Below are 22,525 nucleotides of genomic sequence, written 5' to 3'. Positions count from 1 at the left end.
TAAGGTTTGATCATTTCTATTTTGTATCTTATTCTAATATTACATATGTTTTGTTTTACGTTTTCTGTTCTGTTGGAGTTATAAGAGTTCCCCCTCCCACTCTCCCAGTCCTTGTTGTGTTCTTAAATTTGGTTACTTTTGAGTTACCCACCCTTACTATAAATCTCACTTTGGACACTCCTCCCAGTCTCATCCCATCAGCTTATTCTACTAAGTAGTAAGAGATCATTTTGGAAGCCTCCCCCCCCCCCCCCGGTTTCCCAAACTTAAATTATTGTGTTTCATCCCTTTCCACTTAACATAAATAAAAAGCAATTTTAATGTATTTGTGTTTCTTCCAACTTTATTCATTTATATTGCTTTTGCTGCCTGTACTTACAAGTACTCAATTGCACTTATTCTACTGCATTTATTATTGCTTGTTAGTAGCCTCATTAAATTGTAACTTTTATTCTAAGCTTTTTGGTGTAAGCACTTGGGCTTCAGGCCAGTTGTTTTACAGTAAGATGGTTTGTGGTCTGCACTCTAGTGCCAGGAGAAGTAGCTTACATCCTTCTAAGCTGGGCTTTGCTGGGTGAAGGCTTTTACTGTCAGTTATTTTAAAAGTGTCTTACTTCTGGTTTAAGCACCTGGCCTTCAGGCCAGTTATTTTACATTAAGAATGTTTGTGGTCTGCACTCTTGTGGGAGGAGAGGGCAGATTCTGCCCTTCTGAGCTGGGAATTGCTGGTTAAAGGCTTTTTGTGCCTGCTTATTTGAACTGTTTCTTTCTGAAATTGGTGCACCTTGTTTGCTGTAGTAAAGACTAGAGTCAGACCTGATGAATCTAGCTTTGTTTGCATTACTTGAACAGAATCCTGGCCATCTTTTTGGAGAGACTACCCCTTCACCCTAGTGCCAGGAGTGTGATGTTAGACCTTGTCTGATTGAAGACTGCTGGAATACGACTCAGTTTTGAGCTTTGTTATTGGTTAATTGGTTAATTTGTTTAAATCAGTTTGCTCTATTTGTTTATATTTAAGTGTATATCTCTTCGACTGTGTTAAAATGACCTAAACATTGTTTAAATATCTTTAGCAAAGTCTGGATGCATGTTTTGATGTATTCAAATCTGTTTGTGTGAGTCCTGTGTTTCCTGCTATACTATCTTGTGTTGGCCAGGGCCTTCCTGCACTTACTGGGAGTAAGTGAATTGGTTGGAACTGGTCTGGGATACGGTGTTGAGCTAAGAGCTCAGGGACAAGGGTTGGCTGGTCAGTTCAAGTGTTTCTGTTTTACCTTTGTTTTCGTGGTATTTAAACCCAGCATCTGTGTGAGTTTGTGCTTGTTTGTCCATTGTGCACCACCACTGTGTTGTTTTAACCCTTTGTGAGGTATTTCATTTACAATTTTTTTCCTTTACCAGCACTCTTGTGTGAGTGAAGCCCTCGCCTGCAGCTACTATATTGATTTTATCCAGCTATACTCACACCTATGGGTACTCTCCTCAGAGAGTACCCACTCTACTATTCCTGACCTCTGTTCCACAGATTTTGATGACCATGGATGGATATTCACCTGCGGTTCCTCCTGCTAGTGTGGTTGATATGGGCATCCTGACAGACAACCCTCTACTACTACCACCTAAGAACACAATATGTGAGAGATGCAATCACATTCAGAACCTAGGCTCCTTGCTCTCTCAGTCAAATGTCAGTACATGAATGACAGACCATGATGCTTTGCCAGAGATGGCCTTCATCTGTCTCTCCTGGGCTTTAGGCTTCTGGCAAAGGCTCTTGCCTCCCCCATAGTGCCTTTTTTAGGCAAAGTCATGAGCGCAATATTACCAATATTAAAAATTCATATAAATGAAATGTAAAAGTCATGCTGCTAAATGCTAGGAGTCTTAGCATGAAACTGCACTCATTGCAAGCATTCCTTGCCCGGGAGGATGCTGACATTTGCACAGTCCCTGAAACTGGTTCAAAGCTGTGGAGAGCACCCCAACCTTACTAGGTTACTCATTCTACCACACTGTCAGACCCCAAATGGAAGTCTATAAAGCCAAAGGAGGTGGAGTTTCAATATTTATCAAAGACATACACACCTCCAGGGTGGTCAAACGGTATTACACACAGGTGACACACCAAGTGCAGTTAACTGTTGACAAAACACATATTCATATCATCGCTAGCTATAAACCCCCAACCATGACTCAGGACACCCACTCCACCTATCTGGACTTACTTCAATCCATCAAGATTCAACCATCTACCTTGATCTAGGGTGACTTTAACTACCTAACCATAGAGCGGAAGACCTATTCTATCTCAAACATGAACCTTTAGAAATTCCCCGACTTCATCACTGGCAATGCATTGAATCAGTTGGTTGACACCCCACGAGAGGTGAAAATATCCTCGACCTGGTCTAACCAACATGAGTAGACACTGTAGAACCCCTACAGTGTCATCCTTCTTGGGAAGATCCGACGATAATGGGATCACTTTTGAAGTCACCATCTCCCCTGCCCCCCTCGTCAGGGTCAAACAGAAAAATATTTCCAAACCTGACTACAATCTCCTCAGAGCAGGTATAAGCAGCTTCACAGCCACCATCCCTTCAGTTGGAACAAGCACTAATATCCAAGCCTACACCTGAAAAATATGTGAGCACCTACATAGCTGTATGGACTCAGAATACCTGACAGGACCAAATCATCATCCTCAAGGAAGAGTAAACCTGTCTGGTCGACAGCAGCAATAAACAAACTCTATAACAGAAGGAAAATATTGGTGTCCAGGGCCACAACGGAGCAGGTGCCAAGTTGAAAGTAATCTCGCCTTTGTCAGAACAAGTATATTTGGTCACCGGTGAAATCCCCTAAGGATAACTTCGAGTCCAAATTGGCCACATCCACCAAGGACCATCACAAGGCCTTCTTCACATATGTCCGCAATCTCAAAGGCAACACCCAAATTTGCTCTGAACTGGTGGTCAGTAACACCACATACACAAATGCCATAGATATAGTCAACCTGCTGACAGACAGGTTCAGTGAAAACATCACCCCCCTGTCCTCCCAATCCATACACGAGGACAGTGCCAGCACCTGCCCCCCTCCCCTCATCACCATGGAGCAGGTCCTTAATGCCATCTCAAAGGCAAACAATAATGTTTCCATGGGACCCGATAACATCCCTGCCTGTATCCTACATGAAGCATTAGCTCTCACCTCCATTAGATACCCTATTTAACTACAGCCTGAGCACCGGCTTCATCCAAGCTGAATAGAGGACAGCCACTGCCATCTCTCTACATAAAGGTGGAGCATCCACTGACCGAGGCAATTATAGGTCCATCAGCCTAACTAGCCTGATCTGCAAGGCCAGGGAATGCATTATCATGGACCTAATAAACAAGGACATTGGAAACGTCCAAACGCTTAACCCCACACAGTTTGGTTTTGTCAAAGGGAAATCATGCCTGTTCAACTTGGTCAATGTCTTTGAAACACTCAACAAAGCCATGGACGAGAGGAAGATGGTGCACAGTGCCTACCTTCACCCAGCCAAAGCCTTTGAAACTATGCCCCACTTGGGCATAATACATAAACCCTCCCAGCTAGGTATTAGCCTGTATGTTACCAGATGGGTAGCTAACTGGCTGAGTGATAGAACCCACTCAGTCAAAGTAGAGGAAGCCACCTGTTAGAAAAATATGTATTAATGTGTGTATGCTTAATGCCAATTAATAACCAAGTATTTTAATACGCTTTTCATTCTATTTTTCATGCACTGTATTTTATACAAATTGAGTTTCATATGAGACTGAAAAAGATGCTTTTTGAAAACTGCAGTATGCTTTCTGAAACTTGCAAGTTGCCATCTGACCTAGTAACTGCTAGCACAGCAATATTCATGTTTATGCCTTGTGGAAATGTACTTGAGAAGCAGGTGTTTATCTGCTAGGTCAGAAGCGAATGAATGAACAATGCCTTATGTTATAAATGTAATGATTTTAGACAAACAGCTCTGTCCAGAGGAGTGGAACCTCTGCAGCTGTAGTAATTTAGAGATAAAGTAGACAAAGGATTATTAGAGAAATGAACTGCTGGCATTGTGCTTGAATTAGCCATAGTATATTGAATGTAACATAACATGTATCTAACTGGGAGTAACCAAGGCCATGTTGTTTTCCTCAGGAAGTTTCACATAAAAATTGATAAATCAGCAGAAATTCATGGGAAAGATGGTCAGCAGATGATGATGAAAAAGGTGGTAATCTGTTACATCAGCATGGTAGGACATAACCAGTTTAAGAATGTATAAAAATGAAAGTGTTTCCTGTTTCTGGTTAGACAAACTCTGTATTAGCACATTTTTTTTCCTTGCTGCAAGATTAAAGTGCCTTAACCTGAACCTACCATGTTTTGATCATTTTTAAAGTATATTTTTCCTTTGACAGTTTGGTCCTTTGGACTGGAAAGTACCTCTCGCTCTAGGCCTAGGTCAGAATTGGGCCCGGTGGCATGCATCCATATGGAGAAGAGGCCAAATTGGCTCTTCTGTTTTGAAAGACCTCCGACTGAATTGTCGTTCGAAAGAGGCCAGCCACTGTTTCTGATCTGGGATTGGAGGACGAGTCAACGATCCGGTGGATCAACTCACGGAGGGTCAGGTAAGGAGGAATTACCTTATTTCTGTTTTAAGATCAGGGACTAACTACAGAACTGTTTTTTGTCAGGTAGATTTGCATGTGCAGATCAGGGACAGAAAAGGGGGTTACTGTTTTTTGTCATAGATCAGGGAGACAGAATAAGTAGGCAGTTATTCTAGATAAACTGTGAAAAGGTATAGATTTGTGGTACCACGTGATAGAAAGGGTTACGTAACAATTTACAGCTTAGCTAAGACAGCAATGGGAAATCAGTGCACAAAAAGTTCCCGAGACCAGCCCCTAACTGAAGACGCGAAGTATATGCAATTACAGCGTGCCGACAATGTTAAGTATTACACAAAATGGGTTGATAAGTATAAATTTGATGGTCATTTAGATAAACTTGCACTTATGAAACTTGCTAAACAGTTAAAAATAGACGCAAAAGGTCAACTAAAAAAGCAAAGACAATTAGGAGTCCCTCAGGCACATAGGTGGCTTGAGGAAGTAAATCGCAGGGAGCAGAGAATAAAAAATTCAAAGACAATGTTCTTAGACAAAGAAGACAATAACTTGGTAACAGCAACGGCCCCTCCTTCGCCCCCCCCCACTTCCGTTACCAGAATATGAAGCGAGTGGACAAGCTGATCCACCTTCGCTAGACCCAGCTGTTCCTGCAAAATCACAACCGTTTGTCAGGGATCCTATCGAGACCAGGTCTCGAACACGCGACTTGAGGAGGGAGATTGAGTTAAATGAATTAAATAGAAAATCACAGGCTATGAGTGAAGAAAAGATATGTCCGCTCATAGAAGTACCAAATCCTCAGGCAGGACAGGCAGGACAGGATCCGACTCTTTTAGTTTATAGACCGTGGACACCGGAAGATATCTGGAAAGCCACGGAGGGAATTCCCCACCCAAAAGTGAATTTTAGAAAATTTTTAGAAGACTTACAGGGTATGAGATTAAGTTACCATTTAAATGGAGAAGAAGTAGAAAAAGTAGTTAGACAAATTGTGGGTCCAGATTGGCACATGATCAGTGGCGACTGGAATCCTCGTGACGCACAACTTAGACCACTCCCACATACTAATGCAGAACTGGATGGCAGAGTAAAAGGTCTGACAGACCGAAGCTCTGAAAAGTGGAAGCCTAGGGCTGATTGGACTTGCATTAATCAATGCATTCAACAGGAAGTTGAAACAGTTGATAGATATTATGCTAGACTGTTAGAGTGTTTTAATAATCACTGCGGAATGCAGATACCAGAAAACCAGACACAAGACTCCCCATATGAACAACAGTTAAAGAATGCATTCTTGAAGGGTAGTATAACTCCCATTAGCAGCTTTATTACAAAACACATGGTAGATCATCGAACAAGTAGACTACAGCCATTACTTGAATATGCTAGACATGCAGAAAGACATTTTAATAGTAAAAAGAAAAAGAAAACTCAAGTATTTTCGGCAGAAGATGGGTCAGAAGTATTTGTAGTACAAACTGGGAAAAAGGCTAAGAAAAATACCCAGGGAAATAAACAATCTGACAAGCGATCAGAAGATTTCGAAGAAAGAAAGAAAAAAGGCGAATGTTTTAAGTGCGGGAAAAAAGGACATTTGGCAAGGGATTGCAGGCTAAACAAGAAGGTGACTACAGAAAATAAAGAAGATGAGGAATGACTATATGATAGTCAGGAATCATTGAATGAAAATAAGCAGGAAAAGATAAGTGCAAATATGATAGCAGGAGTAGAGGATGTGACACAAGGAGTAGAGGATGTACATGAATTCACAGGCATAGAAGAAGATGAAATTTTAGACCTAGCTCTATTGAGCTTAGAGATTTTCTTAGCAGACACGAAACCGGAAGTGACGCTTCTGGTAGAGGGGAGGGAAGTTAAATTTCTGTGTGACTCAGGGGCTTCATGGACCCTGATACACCCTTCCAAGTTACTGGAAGATTCAGAATCACCAGACTATATACTAGTGAAGGCAGCTAATGGACAGCTGTATCAGGAGCCACTCTCCCATGACATAGCAATAACAGACCCCATTTCAGGAATGACCCAGAGAAGTAAAATTGTGGTTTCTGCAAAATGCCCAGTAAATCTTTTGGGTAGAGACTTGATGCAGATATTTGGCATAGCCGTAGTTCCAACCATGCAGGGTATGGAAGCACAGCAACAAATGGATACTTTTGTAGTGCGACCTGAGGGGGAAACATATTATTGGTACAGCCAGGACTTAGTTACGACTGGTCCAGGGGCAGTAACTGAAGAACTGATGAACGTAGCCATCAGTAAGTCCCCCTCCCTCGACATTGACAAACAGCATCTGTTGCATTGTACTCTATATTACTGTAATAGACCAGGACCTGATAAAGATTATAAACAGGAACTGTTTCAGAACCATGCAAACAGGCTAGTGTTGTGAAATTTGTACTGGGATGCAGAGGGGAACAGTGTAGTAAGCTGTTCATTGCCCCAGGAATTTTTAGCACTTTACAAATCTAATTGATTGCCACATGTTAGTTTAACTAAGAATAAAAATTTGAAATGGGCAGACTTAGGTGAAAAAGTCACAAGGTGGGAAAAACAGACAGAATTAGAGCTCTCTGAACAAGGAGTACAGAAACAGAAATTAAATTGGATAACACAGACACACCCAGCTGTGCACTCACAGGCTAGTGAGAATAGCTGAGTATTACTCTTATTGGAGGAAGAGGAAAAAGCCTTGTGGGACATACCAGACATTCTATGGTCAGCAGGGAAATCAGATGTAGGACTTATACGAACAGCAGGACCAGTTACCATAATGCCAAAGTCAGCATTTAGACCCCGGAAAAGACAGTATCCCTTGAGAAAGGATGCAGAGATAGGAATCAAGCCTATAATAGCAGCCTTACTTAAGGAAGGAGTCTTAATAGAATCTCCTGATTCGCCATGTAATACACCTTTATTTCCTGTCAGGAAAGCAAACGGGGAATGGCGTATGGACCAAGATTTGCAAGCTGTAAATAATGCAGTTATACCCAGTGCACCAACGGTGCTAGATCCACACACCTTACTGAATGATTTAAAGCCAGAACAGAAATATTTTTCAGTGGTAGACATTAGTAATGCATTTTTCTCGATACCGATACACCCTGACAGCCAATATTGGTTTGCATTTACATTTCAGGGAAAGCGGTACACATACACAAGATTACCACAGGGATATTGTGAAAGTCCAACAATATTTACACAGGAAATGGCAAGCAACCTGGTGGGATTTATCCCACCGAAAGGTAGTCAGATTTTACTTTATGTAGACGACATTCTGCTGGCAGCCCCCACCCAGCAAGAATGCAAAGAGGACACGATAGCTTTATTACAATTCTTAACTACTCAAGGTCACAAAGTAAACAAAGACAAGCTACAGCTTTGGAGAAAACAAGTTAAGTACTTGGGATATGTAATATCCAAAGAAGGTAGAATATTAGATGAAGATAGAAAAACAGCAATTTTACAAGCACCTAGACCAACTACCAAGAAGGAAATGATGTCCTTCCTGGAAACTACTAATTTTTGTCGGAGCTGGATACCGAACTATGCTTTGGAATCTGCTCCACTGGCTGATTTAATATTTAAAAAGCCGATGGCAGCACAGGATTTATTACAATGGACACCTGAAGCAGAAGCAGCTTTCTGTAAGCTGAAACAACTGATAGCATCATCCTTAGTTCTAGGATTACCAAACTATCACAAGCAATTTATTCAAACTGTAGACTGTAAGCAAGGTTATCTGACATCAGTATTGACACAGCAACATGGGGACAAACAACGCCCCATAGCTTACTATTCATCACAGTTAGACCCAGTGGCGTGGTCCCTGCCCCACTGTGTACAAGCAGTAGTTGCAGCTGCAATGGCAGTGCAGGCTTTGGACTCAGTAGTGCTATTTCACCCTCTCACATTGAGAATGCCTCATGCAGTCGCAATTATTTTACTGCAAGAAAAAGTAGCATATCTATCTCCAGCTAGGCATCTTTCCTGTATGACCATACTGTTGAGCCAACCTCATATGACAGTTGAACGATGCACAACTTTGAATCCGTCAACTTTGCTTCCAACCCATGCAGATGGCAAACCACACTGCTGCCTGCAGGAGATTGAGCAAAAGACATTACCTAGACAAGACCTTACGGATGTTCCCTTGGATGATGCCGAGGTGACATACTATGTGGACGGCTCATGCAGGAGGGGTCCTACAGGACAGAATCTAGTGGGGTATGCAGTCATTTCTGATACTGAAACTTTAGAAGCAAAATCTTTACCACACAACTTATCTGCACAAGCAGCAGAGTTGATTGCCTTGACAAGGGCATGTACCTTAGCAGAAGGTAAGAATGTGAACATTTATACTGACAGTCAGTATGCTTTTTCTACTGTACATGTTTTTGCGCAGCAGTGGAAAAATAGAGGAATGATAACATCTACTGGTAAACCGATCAATCATGCGCAATTTATTTTAGATTTGTTAGATTCAATTCAGTTACCTAAAAAAGTAGTTATTTGCAAATGCGTAGCTCATACGAAACAACAGGACAGGATTTCAAAAGGTAATGCACAGGCTGATACAGCTGCGAAGCAGGCAGCTTCAGCCACAGAAACTTTTCATTTGAGTGAGGAATTACAACCCTATGAAATTTTAGATTTAGAAATGTTAAAAACAATGCAGACACTTACTACAAATGTAGAAAAACAGAAGTGGATAAAACGAGGAGCAATCCTCGAAAAGGGACTGTACATCTCCAAGGAAAAGAAACCAATTTTGCCGTCTAATTTGTTTAGATATGCAGCGTTGTTGAGCCATGGGCAGAGCCATGTCTCAACAGGGGGGATGGTACAGTTAGTGAATCGAGTATTTACAACCTACGGATTTACCAATTATACAAAAAAATTTTGTGCAGCATGCCATGTTTGTAACAAGCATCATGCACAAGAGGCGTTGAAGCCTAAGTAAGGGAATTTTCCTACACCACCATATCTGTTCCATACTATTTGTATGGATTTCATAGAATTGAATAAATGCGAAAATAAGAAGTATTGCCTTGTCATTATAGACATGTTTTCCAAATGGGTAGAAGCGTTTCCAACCAAAAATCCAGATGCAGCTACTGTTGCAAAGGTCCTTGTTAAAGAAATTATAGCCAGATTTGGTATACCGGAAAAGATTTATAGTGATAACGGTACGCATTTTGTGAACCAAACAATTCAGCAACTTAGTCGCTATTTTGGGATATCATTAAAGAACCACTGCGCTTATCACCCCCAATCTGCAGGGTTAGTAGAGAGGCATAATGGGGTGTTGAAGAATAAGCTTAGGAAGCTGATAGCAGAGACCCAGAAGAACTGGGTGCACTGTTTGCCTTTAGCACTGTTGAGTATGAGAACTGTTCCAAATGCAAAGGGATTAACTCCTTTTGAAACTTTGTTTGGGGAGGCATATTATACACCTCAGTGGAAACCTCTCATGTCTACAGAGCAGGAGGCTGACAGTCCACTTGCAGGGTATATGAGGCGATTTTTGAATAACAAACTTTTGCAGTTAAATTCTGTTTCAGATAAAGAGCAGCCAAAATCGGAAGCACCAGTAGCCCCAGGTACCTGGGTCTGGGTGAAGATCGTGAAGCGAAAGAATTGGAGTTCTCCGAAGTGGGAAGGTCCGTACCAGGTACTACTGTCGACACCCACTGCAGTCAAGATCGCAGAGCGAGCTTCCTGGATTCATTTGACGCACTGTAAACTGGTTAAGAACTTTGAATTGGACAAAAACGTTGTTACTGTTGTACAACAAGAACAAAATGGCCAGGTACAGAGTGAATAGAGACATTGAGCAACCTCAGAAAACTTGTATGATCATTTTTATTGCAATATTAATCACACTGTTCTTTTTGTTGTGGCCACTCCTTTTCCCTGCCACAAAGGTTGAACTGATTAAACGTAATGAACCAAACATAGACTGGCATCCAAACTTTAACACTTATCAGGCAATTACACGTGTGTACGCTGAGACTTTTAATGTTTCGAACTGCTGGGTCTCTACGGCCATACCAACACGTACGGGGGTTTATTAATGACTGCTATCCCCCTAGGGGTCAATGAGACCTGGGAAAATCTGTTTTTTGGCACAGTCGCTATTAAAGCACATGATAAGGTAGCACTGTATTTGCCTGTGACACAAAAAGGAATTGTATGTTTCTATAAAAATGATACCATCCAAGTAGGATGGAGCAAGTGTAATGTTACAGTACAATATAAATGTTATAGGAAACCAAATGATTTGGGTGGATCTTGTAGTACAGATTATGACTAATTTTTGAAATCGATGCATAAGACTCTTGATCAGGTACAACACAATCCTGTACTTTTTAAACAGTTATCTGTAATAGACAAGAAAATGTTTCATGCAGGGCAGTCATTTCGTAACAAAGTAATAACTAAGGTAGAGGACTGTTATTTTGTGTGTGGTAAAAAAGCATATAAATGGTTACCTGAGAATTGGTCTGGCAGTTGTTTTTTGGGGTACCTGGTTCCAGCCATCCGATACACTGCAGTTTTGCCTCAAGGAAGTATTTGAAATACTCAAGATGTAACCAAGAAGACTGTTAAGAAACCTGAGAATCCAGTGGGACGAATTGAAGCAGGCTGGAAAGACCATCGTGATGTGGGAACCAAGCTTGCGCACATGGACTTGAGTGATGCTGTTATATCCTAGGCAGGTATATTACCTGCATATGGTGCAGTTAAATCAATATGGGAGCTGCAAAAACTGTCCAAACTTCTCAAAGTAATGAGTAATGCAACCTTTTTCTGCTCTTGAACTGATAACTGATGAACTGAATGCCATGAGAACTGTAGTGCTCCAAAACCGAATGGCTCTTGACTTCACCCTAGCGGCGAGGGATGGAACTTGCACTTTAATCAAATAAGAATGCTGTGCGTTTATTCCTGACCATCAGTATGAGATTAACGATCATCTCGAGGTGATTCAGCAAGTGTCAGCCATGACCAAGCCAGGCCCAAACCCTCTGACAGACTTTTTCCAGAATGCCTTTGGGGGGTGGGGCTCCATTTTTATGAACATATTGATTGCTATTGGGGTAGGATTACTCCTAATAGGAGTTTGTATTTGTTGTGGAATCCCCTGCATGAAGAGATTAGTTAAAGAATTCATAGATATATCCGTATCTGAGACTATGTATCAAAGTACTGAATTTGAAGAGCTGCTAGAATGCGAAACACTTTCATAAAAGTTTAAACTGAATGACTTTCTTAACTGCAAATCCTGAACGGAAGAGGTTAGGAAAAGAAGCAAACTGTTTATTCTTTTTTGAAAATAGAATAAAAAAGTATTAACAGGAGGGAAATGTTAGAAAAATATGTATTAATGTGTGTATGCTTAATGCCAATTAATAACAAAGTATTTTAATACGCTTTTCATTCTATTTTTCATGCACTGTATTTTATACAAATTGAGTTTCATATGAGACTGAAAAAGATGCTTTTTGAAAACTGCAGTATGCATTCTGAAACTTGCAAGTTCCCCTCTAACCTAGTAACTGCTAGCACAGCAATATTCACGTGTATGCCTTGTGGAAATGTACTTGAGAAGCAGGTGTTTATCTGCTAGGTCAGAAGCGAATGAATGAACAATGCCTTATGTTATAAATGTAATGATTTTAGACAAACAGCTCTGTCCAGAGGAGCGGAACCTCTGCAGCTGTAGTAATTTAGAGATAAAGTAGACAAAAGATTATTAGAGAAATGAACTGCTAGCATTGTGCTTGAATTAGCCATAGTATATTGAATGTAGCATAACATGTATCTAACTGGAAGTAACCAAGGCCATGTTGTTTTCCTCAGGAAGTTTCACATAAAAATTGATAAATCAGCAGATATTCATGGGAAAGATGGTCAGCAGATGATGATGAAAAAGGTGGTAATCTGTTACGTCAGCATGGTAGGACATAACCAGTTTAAGAATGTATAAAAATGAAAGTGTTTCCTGTTTCTGGTTAGACAAACTCTGTATTAGCACGTTTTGTCTCCTTGCTGCAACATTAAAGTGCCTTAACCTGAACCTACCGTGTTTTGATCATTTTTAAAGTATATTTTTCCTTCGACACCACCTCAAGTAGTAGACCCATAATGAGTGGTGTACTCCAAGGATCAGTCTTGGGGCCTCTACTGTTTGGCATATGCTTTTCTGAGGTGCAAGCCAAAACCAGTGATTTGTGGCTGACCAAGTTTGTAGACGGCTGCAAGCTGGGCGCTGTCTTAAATTCCCCTAGTGATGTGAACATCCTCCAAGAGGGCCTTACCAAAACTCATGACTGGTGCCTTAAGCATGTCCTCAAACTGAATGCTAAGGAATGCATCATTATCCCCTTTTTGGAAAATGTCACCCCCAGTACATATGAAATTGATAACATTATACTAAGCATGCAATCAGTCATGAGGGAGTTGGGCACCATGGTTGATAGCAACCTGAAGTTTGACCATCACATTGCCTCTGTTGTACAGAAGGCTTTCTACATGGTCCATCTCATAAGTAAGGGTATGTCAGCCAGGAGCAAGGAGGTCATAACATCCCTGTACTCCTCCCTTATCAGACCCATTATCGAGTACAATGCTCCCTTCGGCATGTACCTTGCCAAGCATATGCAGCAGTTGGAGAGACTACAGAGGTCCCATGACCAGGAAAATCAAGGGTCTTAAACACCTAGCTTATACAGATAGGCTAAAAGCCCTGTCTCTGTACTCAGTCTTGTATAGACTGCTCAGAGGTGACCTGTGTATGGCATACAAGGCCATTCCCGACACAACCTTGATGGACTTGCTGCATATCTGTAAAACAAACTCCACTCACGCAACCCACACCAGGGCCTTAACCTGGTCTGTGACATGACTAGAACTTTTTGGCAGGATAGATTTGTGCCCCAAAGACATGCCCATCTGTGGAATAGACTCCTTCTCCATGTCAAGTAGTGTACCTCTCTAGCCCACTTTAAAAGGAACCTGGATGACTGGATGGGAAACAGAAAATACATGCCTGGGATCCCACCTGTGTCCCTGCTGGACAGGGGAAACAGGTGCTGACTTTGAAGGAACATGGGCAAAATTCCTGGCAAGGCTTATAAGGGCATCCGGGCCAAGAGCCTAGTATCATCCTACGAACCTATGAACCTATTACCTTAGATGTCTGCTGTATTTTTTTCAGACTGTCCTGCAATGTTGTCTTAAATTATTCCTTGATAGTCTGAAAGCTGGAGTTACTGCATTGATTGAGTATTGTCTTGTTCCTTTATTAGTTATTATGGAATATAGTTAAACCTTGTAATTGTGTCTGGTTGGTATAGAACTAAGTAAGCTCTTACAATACTTGCATATGTATTTGGTGACACTGTATAGCCTACTCCAATAGCCTTGATCTTGGTCCCACTTACCATTTGGCTAATAGGCACATCACACAGTAGTATTCATCACCCTTTGGTAAGGGCCTTATAGTAACTGATAACAAGCTGGATTGTGGCAGTTGGAACTACCTTTAAGTGTGGGCAAAAGGGACCATAGCTAGTAAACCTGGGCCAGCTTTTCCTAGGAGTGTGTCTGTGTTTATGATTCATAATTCATATCTGAAAGTGTGCGTGTCAGCTACTTGGGCAGGGGCACAAATCACTGATCAAACAGAGAGGGTGATGGATTGTTTGGCTTGTCTGCTCTGCTGAGATGTTAACCATATAGCTGTGCCAGTCTGGGTTTTTATTGGGGATCTGGAGAGAGAGGGAGAAACCAGCCCCAGATGGAGTGTGAGCTCTGTGTACTTTACTGCATGTGTACTTGTCATACTCCCATTGTGTACATCCCTCACTGGTGGTAGTGGTGAGTATTGAGACTCCCTGATTACTGGGCCAGTGCAGGGGCATCACACTGACAGTACGTATTGGTGGATACAGCTGGCATATCACATCATGTACCATTACTGAGCCTCTTTCAGTCTGCCAGTGTCATACAGGATTATTTCACAGATTTCCAGGTCTCCCTAACCATTCCTGACATACTCTAGCTAGGTCAGTGTGTACTCCACACCTGTATCTGATTGCCTGACACCTATGGCTAGCATACTTGGTGAACCCCTGCAGCAGGACAGCAGGTTATATAGGTAGCAGTAGTGGGGAGATGCTGGCTCTGGCTCAGCAGCAGTGCATACATACTGAGCATCCAACATAAGGGAATGGATAAAGTACCAGATATTCATGTACCATTACTGTGTCTCCAGGAGTCTGGCATGTCACAGACACATCCCCCAAACTCTGTGGACAACCATCACATGTCCAACTGGTGTGCGGAAATACACATTTGACTGGCGGGGGGGGGGTCTACAACTATCAGGCACATGTACCCATTCTGCAAACATCTGGGTACTGCAGATGTCAGACACCTATCAGGAGGTCACCCTACACCACATATGCACCATTATCTATTATTGTGTACCTCAGATGTTCCTGGAATGTCCACATGCTCCTGTAGTAGCACGTATCTATTTGCTGGATGTAGTCTGGATGACATGGTACTGTAAAGTTGCCCATAGGGGACACCCAGCAGTCAATGGCAGTAATGTGTGTGGACACATAACAACACAGTCTGTCACAGCAGTCAGGCCATTTCTGGTAGTCCTGGTACCATCTCAGGTTACTAGGCTATGGGCCATGAGCATCCATATGCCTAGGCCACATGTTAGCCCATGTGTATGCAAGGCAGTACCAGATGTCCCAATCCAACAGGGACACAGGTGGTATCCCAAGGGTGTATGTGCTGTTAACCATCCATTTGACCAGGTTACACCTGCAAAGGTTTAGGTAGCTACCCTGCCTGATGTGGACAGGGTGCCCATTCCACCGCAGGGTGATTGTGGGTGACACACATGTGAGCTGCCAACAAGGCCGGTCCAGGTCAGTCATCAGGTTCAGGGTGTGTGTGTGTGTGTGTGTGTGTGTGTGTGTGTGTGTGTGTGTGTGTGTGTGTGTGTGTGTGAGTGTGTGTGTGTGTGTGTGTGTGTGTGTGTGTGTGTGTGTGTGTGTGTGTGTGTGTGTGTGTGTGTGTGTGTGTGTTAACACAATGGAGCATGACTTGTACTCATGCAGCAGTCCCAGCAAGGTTGACTCTGTGATTTCCTTGCATGCCACAGTGAAGTCACTCCTGAGGAGTATGTATGACACTGGGTAGAGGGCTGGCCTTATAACCTATAGGTGTATGGTAGATGTTTGATGGCCTGGTATTCCCTGGTGAAGAATCTATGTGATGTCCCCAGCTGCTGCATGTGCTGTGTGATGTGAATGATGAATGGAGGATTATGCACATTAATGGTTCTCAGTGGGGGGAACATGAGACATCAGGATGAGGGGGGCAATGTATGCTGTAATGCCAGTATGTTGACAATACACACTCACATACTGCACTGATAGATGGCAGGGATATGATGTGGGTGTTAGTGGTGGATAGTGCTAGCATATGTGGATGTGTAGATTCTGTACATGATTGTGGGCAAAGTATGCGATCCTGTGATATGTTCCCCTGTTCATGTCTTTCTGGTGGGATGTACCACAGACGTAACCCACCATACTCACAGGCCGAGACTGCAGCAATCATTGGTGCCCTTAGACTACATCACAGGTACTTTTTGGGAGGAGCTGGCAAAACCAGAAGGAATGCATTGCCCTGTGGGCAGAACTGGTATCAACCATCAACAATGTGGGACACCACAACAGGAGCTATGAACAGGTCTGACACTGTGCCACAGATCTCATCCACAATGCACTGCAAAGGGCTGCAGGTGTGGCCAGGGACTGTGCTGGCACAGGTGGAAGGCCTTCTACTCAAGCACCACTCACAACCATGGATGAGTTCCTTACAAATTATGGTGCAGCCACCGTCTCCCAGGAAGCCATCACTACAAGTGTCGTGGAGGTGGATGGCACATAGTCAACAGCTGAGGAGCATCCAGGTAAGGCCCCAGTAGTCATCACATCAATACTGTAGCATTCATAGTGGCAGCCTTTGCATACCTGGATGCATATGTCAAATCAAACTGTATTTGTGAGTAGGATTTTGTAATGCACACAAGTGCACACCTATTGTGAATGTCAGCAATTTGGGTAGTGTCACAGCTTGTACTGTACATGTTCATAAATGCACATATTATTGTGTACTAATGCCATGTGTGTGTATGCTGACAATGCCTTCCCCCCACAACTACTGGCTGGAGAGTGCGTGGCTTCCAATTTGGATATATAAATGCATCTCATGCAAGTCTGAGTATTGGAAAGTAAGAGGAGAGGGTTGTCGGTGTACATGAGGCAGTTGCTGCATTACCTCAAGATGCCCAAGTTCATCAGGCTAATAGGAGAAAGCATAGGGAACTGACCTTTAGACATGCCTGAAGGGGTGGGCATTGATAATAAGTACTAGATCTGTTTCCTTGTAGAACGTTTAGTGCTGGTAGCACTTGTGTGCTACAATAATTGCTACAACATCCCTGTTATCCATACCATTGATGCAGGGACATGCTAATATGTGTCTGATGCACAGGGTAAATATATGCTAGTGTGTAGTGTAGTAATGTTATGCTGTGTAAGGTGCTGTCTGCTGGCAATTGTCAAGGGTACACATCAAAATGTGTGTACCTTTCTGCCATGATGCATTATTGCTGTTAGTACTGCTGACTGACTGTTGTCTCACATACCTTATTCTGTTTCTGTTCCAGGTGTCTGTGTGTGTGTCCAGCTTGAGGAGCTGCTGACATTACTGAAGCTGAGTATGGTGGAGTGGAAACACAGTGACCTTTTTATTGCCAAGATTTGGCTTGACACAGCCAGCTATCCTTCATACATGTTACCTGGGTGTTCTGTAGGACCACAGGTTCATAAATACAGAGGTGCTTATTAGAGTACTGGCCTTGGGTCCCTCACAATCCTAGCCATTACTTTATCCCCAACAGTATCATCGATCAGCACCTGATGCCCCTGCCATTGCTGGACACAGGTTGAACCACCAGGACAGATGTTTTTTTTCCCCATCCACTCAACCTAGATGCAATTGATGAGGGTATGCATGGTACTGTGTTTGACATGTTTGGGGAGTGTAGTCCTGACACAGGGCAGCCTCTGGGAGCCAAACCTGACTCTCCAGCATGTGTTTCTACTATCTCATATGTGAGTCAGGCCTCTCATGCTGGGAATGCACACAGTTATACCCTTGTACATGGGGCAGCTGTTGAAAATCTGAACAAAACATTGCCATCTAGGCATGCCATAGACACCTGTGGACAACCTGACTGGTGACCAGTAGGACAGTGCTGATTACAGGCTGTCTACATGGAACAGGTATTGAGGGCCATGGCTGACATTTGTGGGTGTTAACATAGACTTTACATTTTCTGCAGATGTCTTCATAGGTGCATAGCAAACCAGCCATGCTGCTAATGTATTGTTGTACTGACTGAGGACTATTCAGAGGTAATGTCCATCTTTTGTCTGGAAGGGGTCTCTTTACCTATGTGCTGAACCACATACAAGCAATTCCTGTCCACTGCCACTACTTGTTGCCTGAATGCAACATTGCAGCCATAATGAGTACCCAGGTTTGTCATTGCAATTTGTGCATTTATGGGGTTGATGCTGATGTGGGAAATACTGGGGACATGTCCTTGCCATATGGCATGCTGACACTGTTGTCTGCATTCATTTTGAGGCCAGGACCTTGATACCATTCCATACCCACTGTATGGCCCATTGCCATGTGTTTACAGCAGTTTGTGGCTCAATGACAAACTGCACAATACTTACAGTTGACACAGCCTTAGGCTGTACCTACGAATGTGGGTGGTGGCAGTTAGCATTCATGCCTATATACATGTGAGTAATTTGGGGCAGCAGGTAGTTACAGGCCCTTCACATGTCTACACATATAGGTGACACAGATTGCGGTTGCCACCTTACCTAATGTGGACTGTGGGACACGTCTTGTAGTAATGTGACAGTTGCCAGGACATAACATACCCATGGCAATTACAACACACAGGACTTCTTTTGGTTTGCTACTATGACACCTTATTTGGTGTGACATTACCTTAGCTTATGGTATTTATCATAACATTATGGTGCTTCTGATGTACAATAACTCATCTACGCAATTAATAGACAACTGTATGAAATGTTTGTTGTCCTACACTCTTAGAACCTCTTTATTGTTTCAGTTATCACAGGTCACACCTTGGCAAATATGAACTGCTACCTGCAGGGTGGTACAGATGGTGGCTATAACTGTGACCTCTACACATGTCTGCAGATTGTCTAGATGTCTGACACATATTTTACCTCTATTTGTCATAACATTGTGGTTTTCTGGCAAACTGTTTGAAAATCATGATACACTAACATTACAGATTAATGATGTATATTGTCATATAACAACACATACCCTTTGGAAAGTGCATTCAAATGCACAGCCTGTTCTGTTATCTACTTTCCATGCATGTCACAGCAATATATGAAGGTTGTGCTCAGTGCTTGGTCTTTGCCCCACTTTTCCATATGACTTTCATCAGATGTCCTTCTGTGAAGGATTGAGAGGTATGCTGGTGTCCGTAACACAGTTAGACTGCTACAAGGGGATGTACATACATACACACACATGCACTCATGACCTGCCCTTGCTGATAGTAGAATCTCTACCTGCCTAGTTTTACAAATGATACTTCTATATACATAACACAAGCATCATAGAGCTACTATTGTGTTGCAGTGTCTTCCACTACTATTCAAGTGGGTGACAATTGCAGGGGCTGTTAGGATTACCAATGGAGGTTTCACAGGATGTTAACATGGTGAAGCCATCTGAAAAGCACACACACACTGCTGCATGGAGACATGTATTGAAACACACATGCACACAGAGCTGGCACTTTTCCAATTAGAAGACCTACCTGTCTAGTTATGTAGAATACAGACTGACATGACTATTGGATGCACCACAGTGCCTTTATTCTAGGAAATGTGTAACTATGCTTGTAAGGTGGATGATGTCTGTAGGGGCCGTGAGTATGTTGGCAATGGGGGAGTTAACTGGAAGGAACAAGCACACAATATGGTATACCACAATAAGGTATAACCAACACATACACATAGGCAAGACAGCCACAGGGGATGTGCATAAAGAAGCACATACACTCACACAGTTGGCAATAGTCAGATTAGAACCCCTATCTATCTGCTTGTATGTGCCATAGGGCTACGTACATATTGCATGTACCACAGAAATTATATGGCAGGGACATAAGTCGCAACCTCCTACACCAATTAATCTTGGGAATGCCTTCCTGGATAGTGGGATAAACCACCCAAAATAGTGACTGTTCTCATATATTGCTCTTACAAACCTGGACAAATGATAGGGTAACAGACTTTGGATCACCATGATGTTTCGAACGGGTATGACGTCTGAAGCTGACATGTGTGTAACAACGGCAACTGTCACTTATTTGCCAATGATTTGTCATAAAACCACATTGTTAGGAGACATGGACCACATATATGTTGCAAACATCTGAACATTCTGCATACATCTGTATAGATGAATGGTATGGCCTGTAGAGTTTAACATGGTGCATGTTAGGAGGATGACAGCAACAGGCCCTTTAAAGTAATGCCATGGGGAGGGGGTCAACACACATTAAAATCATATAACCAACACACACAACAGACACAGGGGATATGCTTCATACACAAACAGTAATATAGTTAGCTATATTAAGATTCAAACCCCTATCTACCTAGTTGTATGTACTGTAGTGCTGCCTATGTATTGCATGCACCATGGTGCTTACATGTCTAGAAAGTGTCCAGCAGTGGATCTAAGGTTGATGACATGATCAGGCCCTATATAACCAACACATACGATATAGGTTTCAACCACACACACACACACACACACACACACACACACACACACACACACACACACACACACACACACAGTTGCCAGTGCTGAGATTAGAACCCTTACCTATCTAGTTATTTGTATTATAGTGCTATGTTGTAATTTCATGCACCATGCAGCTTATAGGGATGACAAGTGTCCAAAGGTACTTCTAAGGGGAAGTATACTGGGTGGGAAAGGCCTCAAAATATTTTAACATCTGTGTAGGGTAGTTGTTTGAGGCCCTGGATTCTCCTGATGAGAAACCTGTGTGGTCTCTCCAGCTGCTGCATATGCTTTGTGAGGAACATGCCAAAGGGGGTGTTGTACTCAATAATTAGCCTTATAAGGGTAAAATACATGGATCTCATGACCTCTTTGTCCCTGGATGAGATACCCTTACTTATGAGGTGGGCCATGTAGACAGCTTTCCATACAATGGAAGCAATGTGGTGGTCAGAAGTCAGGTTGCTATCAACCTCGGTGGCCAAATCCCTCACTACTGATTGTGTAGTTAGGATGTTATTGTTAATCTGATAATATGTGGGTACATCACTCTCCCCAAAGGGGTGATGATGCATTTTTTGGCATTCAGCTTGAGGCCATGTTTCTGGCACCAGTCATTTGTTTGGGTGAAACCCTTTCGAATGATGACCACATCACTAGGGGAATTGATGACTATGCCCAGCTTGCAGTCATCTGTAAACCTTGTCTGCCATAGTCCAGTAGTTGTGGCCAGCAACTCAGAGTAGTATATCTCATATGACAGAGGTCCCAAGACCACTCCCTGGGGTACATTGCTCATTATGTTCCTACTGCTTGGGTTGGCTACCCCTATTATGATTAAGTGGGTTCTATCAGTGAGCCAGTTTGCTACCCATCTGGTAACATATGGATTGATGTCTACTATGGGCAAGTGGGGACTAGTGTCAAAGGCTTTGGCCAACACGAGGTGGGTGGTGTGGACCATATTGCCCTCATCCATGGCTTTGGTAACTGTCTCAAAGATATCGACCAGATTTAACAGACATACCTCCCATTGACAAAGGCAGACTGTGTGGGGTTGAGTATTTGGAGTTTGCCAATGTCCCTGTTAATGAAGTCCATGATAATCCATTCCTTGGCCTTGCAGATCAAGCTACTTAGCCTGATGGGTGTATAATTTCCTGGATCATTGGACACACCACCTTTTTGTAATGGGATGACAGTGGCTGTCCTCCATTCAGCTGGGACAAAGCCGGTACTCAAGCTTTGGTTGAATAGGGTGGCAAATGCTGCTGCAAGTTCATGCCTGAGTTCATGTAGGATGCAGTCTGGGATGTTGTGAGGTCACATGGAGGCCGTATTTTTGCCTTTGAGAGGGCAATGATGACCAGCTCCCTAGAGATAAGGGGTGGGGGCAGGTACTAGAGATGTCCTGATTTACTGATGGGGGAACAGACTGGAGAAGTTTTCACTTAATCTGTCAGCCAGTAGATTGCCTATATCTACAGCATGTGTGCATGTGGTGTCCTTGACCTCCACTTCTGAACAGATCTGGGTGCTTCCTTTGAGACTGCAGGCATATGTCAGGAAGGCCTTATGAGTGTCTCAAGTAGATGTGTCCAATTTGGACTCGAAGTTGCCTTTAGAGGATTTCACTGGTGCTCTTAAGATGTCTACCAGACAGGTTTACTCTTCCTTGTGGTGAATGATTTTGTCCTGTCAGGTATTCCTAATTCCATGCATCTATATATATGCTGGTATAGTATTTTGGTGTACATTTGGACATTGGTACTTGTTCCTACAGTGGGGGAGGGGGCTGTGCAGCTCTTTATACCATCCCTCAGGTGTTTGTAATCAGCTTTGGAGTATTGTTTGTT

This window comes from Protopterus annectens, chromosome 1.part0 (assembly GCF_019279795.1).
Source record: "Protopterus annectens isolate FY-2018-M chromosome 1.part0, PAN1.0, whole genome shotgun sequence".
In the NCBI taxonomy this organism is placed as follows: domain Eukaryota; kingdom Metazoa; phylum Chordata; order Ceratodontiformes; family Protopteridae; genus Protopterus; species Protopterus annectens.
The sequence above is the reverse complement of the archived record's forward strand: the minus strand, read 5'-3'. Positions refer to the sequence as shown.